Source organism: Erythrolamprus reginae, chromosome 6 (genome assembly GCF_031021105.1).
Source record: "Erythrolamprus reginae isolate rEryReg1 chromosome 6, rEryReg1.hap1, whole genome shotgun sequence".
Lineage (NCBI taxonomy): Eukaryota > Metazoa > Chordata > Lepidosauria > Squamata > Dipsadidae > Erythrolamprus > Erythrolamprus reginae.
Genome location: NC_091955.1, coordinates 2,835,969 through 2,842,115, shown reverse-complemented (window position 1 = coordinate 2,842,115; position 6,147 = coordinate 2,835,969).

Genomic DNA, 6,147 nt, shown 5'->3' with positions numbered 1-6,147 from the left:
TATTCTACAGTACTATCCCTATCTTTCTTTTTTATCTAAAGAGACAAAATGTTCAAAGCCACTTTGATCTTCCAAAGGAACCACAGAAATAAAGTGCTTATTTGATTCATTCACGAATCCCAGCGACTGATAAGGTCCCACAGAGTTGGCCTTCTCCAGGTCCCGTCGACTAAACAATGTCGTTTGGCGGGCCCCAGGGGAAGAGCCTTCTCTGTGGCGGCCCCAACCCTCTGGAACCAACTCCCCCTGGAGATCAGAACTGCCCCCACCCTCCCTGTCTTTCGTAAACTACTCAAGACTCACTTATACCGCCAGGCATGGGGGAGTTGAGATATTCCTTCCCCCTAGGCCTTTACAAGTTATGCATGGTATGTCTGTGTGTATGTTTGGTTTTATAATAAGGGTTTTTAGTTGTTTTATTATTGGATTGTTACATGCTGTTTTTTATCATTGTTGTTAGCTGCCCCGAGTCTACGGAGAGGGGCGGCATACAAATCCAATAAATAAATAAATAAAAACCTCCATGGTAGGCAGTGTTCCCTCTAATTTTTTGGGGGGGTGGGCAGAAAAGTATAGTGTCTGAGCGGCAGTCCCTTCGGGACTGGGCGGCACAGAAATAATAAGTACCGGTAAGTAAGTAAGTAAGTAAGTAAATAAACAAATAAACAAACAAACAAACAAAAAACCCACCCTGTTTTGCCTCAGAGAATTTCAAAATAAAATACTGTACTGTGTGTCTATAACAGTGAGCTCATAATAGGGCAACTCTATCAATATCAAAATGCCACTTAAATAGTTGAGCTAGTTTCAAACTAGATTTTGATTTTCTTTCTCTCTTCCTTACTCCCATTCTTTTTCTTTCTCTTTTCCTTCCTCTCTTTTTTCTGTTTCTCGCTCTTCCTCTCTCTCTCCTTCCCTCTCTCTCTTTCCCTCTCGGCTTCTGGGCAGGTTTGGAAAACTCTGAGTTGATGATGATTTTTAAGTGAGCGATTGCTCACTGCTCAGCTTAGAGGGAACTATGATGGTAGGACAAATATACTAAAGGGTCCAAGTGGTATCAGGTCTCTTTAACACACCTACAACGACCACAGCTGTGTGTGCTGCTTTTTCACTAAGCAGGGCTGATCTAACCAGCATTCAAGGAACAAAAGATGATCACGATTATTTTGCCTAGCCTCCCAAAAGCAAACCTATTCCCTGAGCAAATTTCCAAGAACCTTTCTACAACTAACAGTGAATACCTCCTTGAATATGAAGACCAAACCAACAAGGCTGTTTCCCGACTGATAAAATACACTGCTGAAAAAAAATAAAGGCAACACTTAATCAACACAATATAACTCCAAGTAAATCAAAGTTGTGAAATCAAACTGTCCACTTGGGAAGCAACACTGATAGACCATCAATTTCACCCGCTGTTGTGCACATTTCAACTTTGTACAGAACAAAGTATTCAATGAGGATATTTCACTCATTCAGATCTAGGATTTCCCTTTATTTATCAGTGTAGATACAAAATATTGTATTATTTGTATTGCTCCTTCACATTTTTTTTTTCCTTGCTGAAATGCAGGAAGGCCCCAGGATTCTAGGTAAAGGTTTTATGTATCATTTGAGCGAACGTAGTTTGCCATTACTAGGTGGAAGGAAGCAAAAGTTGAAATCTACTGTACCATAATCGTGAGATTTCTTCCCTTTAGAAAAAGTCAATCATCCTTCGCTGCTACTGCTAAACTTGCTCTCTAGTTAGTGGATCAATGGCAACGAAGTGTTTGTTGCACACAAAAAGATACAGTGATACCTTGTCTTACAAACTTAATTGGTTCCGGGACGAGGTTCTTCAGGTGAAAAGTTTGTAAGACAAAACAATGTTTCCCATAGGAATCAATGGAAAAGCCATTAATGTGTGCAAGCCCAAAATTCACCCCTCTTGCCAGCTGAAGCGCCCGTTTTTGCGCTGCTGGGATTCCCCTGAGGCTCCCCTCCCACCTCCGGACCTCTGTCTTCGGAGAGGGGCGGCATACAAATCTAATAAATTATTATTATTATTATTTATTATTATTTTGCGATGCTGTGATTTCAGAGGCTCCCCTCGCTGGGAAACCCCACCTCCGGACTTCCGTTGCCAGCGAATCACCCGTTTTTTGCGCTGCAGGGATTCCCCTGCAGCATCACAAAAACACGGAAGTCTGGAGGTGGGGTTTCCCATGAAGGGAAGCCTCAGGGGAATCCCAGTAGCGCAAAAACAGGTGCTTTGCTGGCAACAGAAGTCCGAAGGCAGGGCATCCCAGCGGCGGCAGTGGTTTGTAAGGTGAATATATTTATTTTATTTATTTATTATTTAGATTTGTATGCCGCCCCTCTCCGAAGACGTAAGAGGCAAAAAAATCTTAAACCTCGGGTTTGTATCTCGAAAAGTTTGTATGACGAGCAGTGTTCCCTCTAATTTTTTGGGGGGGTGGGCGGAAAAGTATAGTGTCTGAGCGGCAGTCCCTTTGGGACTGGGCGACACAGAAATAATAAACAAATAAACAAACAAACAAACAAACAAATAAATAAAAAACCCACCCTGTTTTGCCTCAGAGAATTTCAAAATAAAATACTGTACTGTGTGTCTATAACAGTGAGTTCATAATAGGGCAACTCTATCAATATCAAAATGCCACTTAAATAGTTGAGCTAGTTTCAAACTAGATTTTGATTTTCTTTCTCTCTTCCTTACTCCCATTCTTTTTCTTTCTCTTTTCCTTCCTCTCTTTTTTCTATCTGTTTCTCTCTCTTCCTCTCTTCCTCTCTCTCTCCTTCCCTCTCACTCTTTCCCTCTCGGCTTCTGGGCAGGTCTGGAAAACTCTGAGTTGATGATGATTTTTAAGTGAGCGATTGCTCACTGCTCAGCTTAGAGGGAACTATGATGACGAGGCGTTTGTAAGATGAGGTATCACTGTATTTGGGAATGTTGGATAGATTATCGTGAATTGTAAATTATGGATCCTTAGTCCTCTTTTGAGCTTGGTTGTTTTCTTGTAGTTTCATTATACCAGAAAGGTTAGATTAGACTAGATTTATTGGATTTATATGCCGCCCCTCTCCCCTCTAACAAAGGTTAACATACTTTGTTCAGTTCTGGTCACCACACTTCAAAAGAGACATTGAAACTCTGGAGAAGGTGCAGAAAAGAGCAACCAAAATGATCAGGGGTCTAGAAACCAAGACTTACGGAGAGAGACTGAGGGAACTGGGCATGGATAGCCTAGAGAAAAGGAGGGCCAGAGCGGACATGATAGCAGTCTACAGGTATACAAGGGGTTGCCAGAGAGAGGAGGGGGTCACTTTATTCTCCAGGGCACCGGAGGGCTGGACGAGGAACAACGGCTGGAAGCTGACCAAGGAGAGATTCAACCTGGAAATAAGGAAGAACTTCCTGACGGTCAGAACGATCAACCAGTGGAACAACCTACCAGCGGACGTTGTGAACTCCAATACTCTGGACATTTTAAAGGGGAAATTGGACTGCCATTTGGCTGGGATGCTATAGGGTTCCTGTTTGGCAGGGGGTTGGACTTGATGACCCGCATGGTCCCTTCCAACTCTAACAATAAATAAATAAATAAATAAATAAATATCATCACTGATCATGTTACCTAGTTTTGGTAATGAAACATCTGCAAAACCCCCCCAACAAACCCAAGCTCAAAGGGCCCTTTTTAACTCCGAGCTATGAGTATTCTCCTTTATCAGAACTGTAAATTGCTTTCTTTGAAAAGCCGTATGCAAATATGATTGAAGGAATCTGATAGTCACTTTGTGGACTTTTCTGTTTCCCACCTATACTGTATTTAGATTGAAAAGTCCAACTGTCATGTCATTGGTTATGATTTATCCTTTTACCCTCCACCTGTTCCTAACAGCTTGTATTAGTTTCTTGCAGTCCAATCTTGTGCCGAACAAGAAAAAGGACTGGAATTGATCAACTATTACTACATATCTGCATTGGTTGCCGATCAGTTTCCGATCACAATTCAAAGTGTTGGTTATGACCTATAAAGCCCTTCATGGCACCGGACCAGATTATCTCAGGGACCGCCTTCTGCTGCACGAATCCCAGTGACCAGTTAGGTCCCACAGAGTGGATCTTCTCCGGGTCCCGTCAACTAAACAATGTCGCTTGGCGGGACCCAGGGGAAGAGCCTTCTCTGTGGCGGCCCCGGCCTTCTGGAACCAACTCCCCCCAAAGATTAGAATTGCCCCCACCCTCCTTACCTTTCGTAAGCTACTTAAAACCCACCTCTACCGTCAGGCATGGGGGAATTGAGACCCTCTTTCCCCCTAGGCCTTTACAATTCTATGCATGGTATGTCTGTATGTATGTCTGATTTTTATATTAATGGGTTTTTAATCGTTTTTAGTATTAAGATTACTATTGTACACTGTTTTATTGTTGCTGTTAGCCGCTCCGAGTCTCCGGAGAGGGGCGGCATACAAATCCAACAAACAAACAAACAAACAAACAAACATTCTTGGGTGTCCATAACAGCTATGAGACACGGGATTTCATTTCTCCAACTCTTTTAACTGTTGACACATCTACCCAACCCGGTTTACTGGTAAAAATAAGTTTACTGTACAGAATGCATTCTCACCAATAAGGTCAATTTCAAGCATTTGCAATACAAAAATGAGATAGAAAATGGCCATGCCACACAAGAGGAAAAGTCAATGGTTTAAGTACGTCCCTTGACAAATTAAGGTTTCAATTAGATGACCACAGTAAGTTACACATACAAGATATTTTTTCAAGCATGCTTCCATAAATAATTCTTGGTGAGCTAATGACATCTATTTCACAAACTTGAAAGTTTACACATTTACATAGTGAGGAAGACTGCGTTTTGACAGTGCTGTATCACATGCACAACAGATAGTTTTTACTTTACACACCAAATATCAAGAAAATAATTTTTCGTTAACTCCTATTTACAAATGTATTTTAGAATTTACAAAGGGGGGGGTATATATCTGAGAAATTCTTATCTAGATAACATGTTATACAAATTTTTGTGCTAAGCCTAATAGATCTTTTGTCCAAACTTTGCTTTCTAAAGTTAAAAGTTAATCTCTCTAAGGAAAAATTATGAATAAATCCCGTTTTACTGAGGTATTTAATGAACTGGGTATAGATATAAACATCCGGATATTGAAATTAGCAATATATTTTGAGCAGCTCGTTTCTGAAAAATATTGGCGTTAATATAAATAAGCTGTGGAAAGTATTTTAAAGACTGGAATGCCAGATAATAAAAATTATCTGTGTCTAGAATTCAGCTAAAGATATTTGATGGCTAAATATGTACTATAATGTTATAGTAGGTCACAGTTGAAAATCAGAATTAAATAGTTGCAGAATCAAACCAGTCAGCATAATAAAATCACTGGTAAACTCTGAGTTTAACAAAACTTCTTGGAACAACTTGGGAAAAACATGATCACAAGACATGAAAATTTAATCCAAAGCTGTATCACCACCAAAGGTTATTCCAAGCAAATCTGAGAATTTTACACATTTTCCTTCCCTTTTTAATTTTATGTACATTCCTCAAATAAATGGAAATAATTTCAGCTAAGCTAATTACTGTTAAATGTTATATAAATGACTAATGGAGGCCTGCTTTTGTTTAGCCAGGCTCCATGAGGAATCTCTTACAAAAATGCATTTGATCATTTTCAAAAAGTTACAGCTTATCAAGACAAATTTACCTGTTTTTCCATTTCGTTATATTAGAAGTATGATTTATTTGCCAGACGGCTACCCCTCATATATACAAAAGTGGTTCCTGGTGTATTTTTGAAAAGTTGCTTATTAAAATCTTAGGTTAAGGTTTATTATTATTATTATTATTATTATTATTATTATTATTATTATTATTAATTAGATTTGTATGTTGCCCCTCTCCGAAGAGATACTTACCTTAATTCCCAAGTACTCTTTGGACATGGAAGCAAATTAGGAAAGAAACTATCCTGGTTTCTTCTATCAACTGATACAGGTGAAACTCAAAAAATTAAAAATCATGCAAAAATTCATTTTATTTATTTATTTATTTGATTTGTACACCGCCCCTCTCCGTAGACTCGGGGCGGCTACCCACA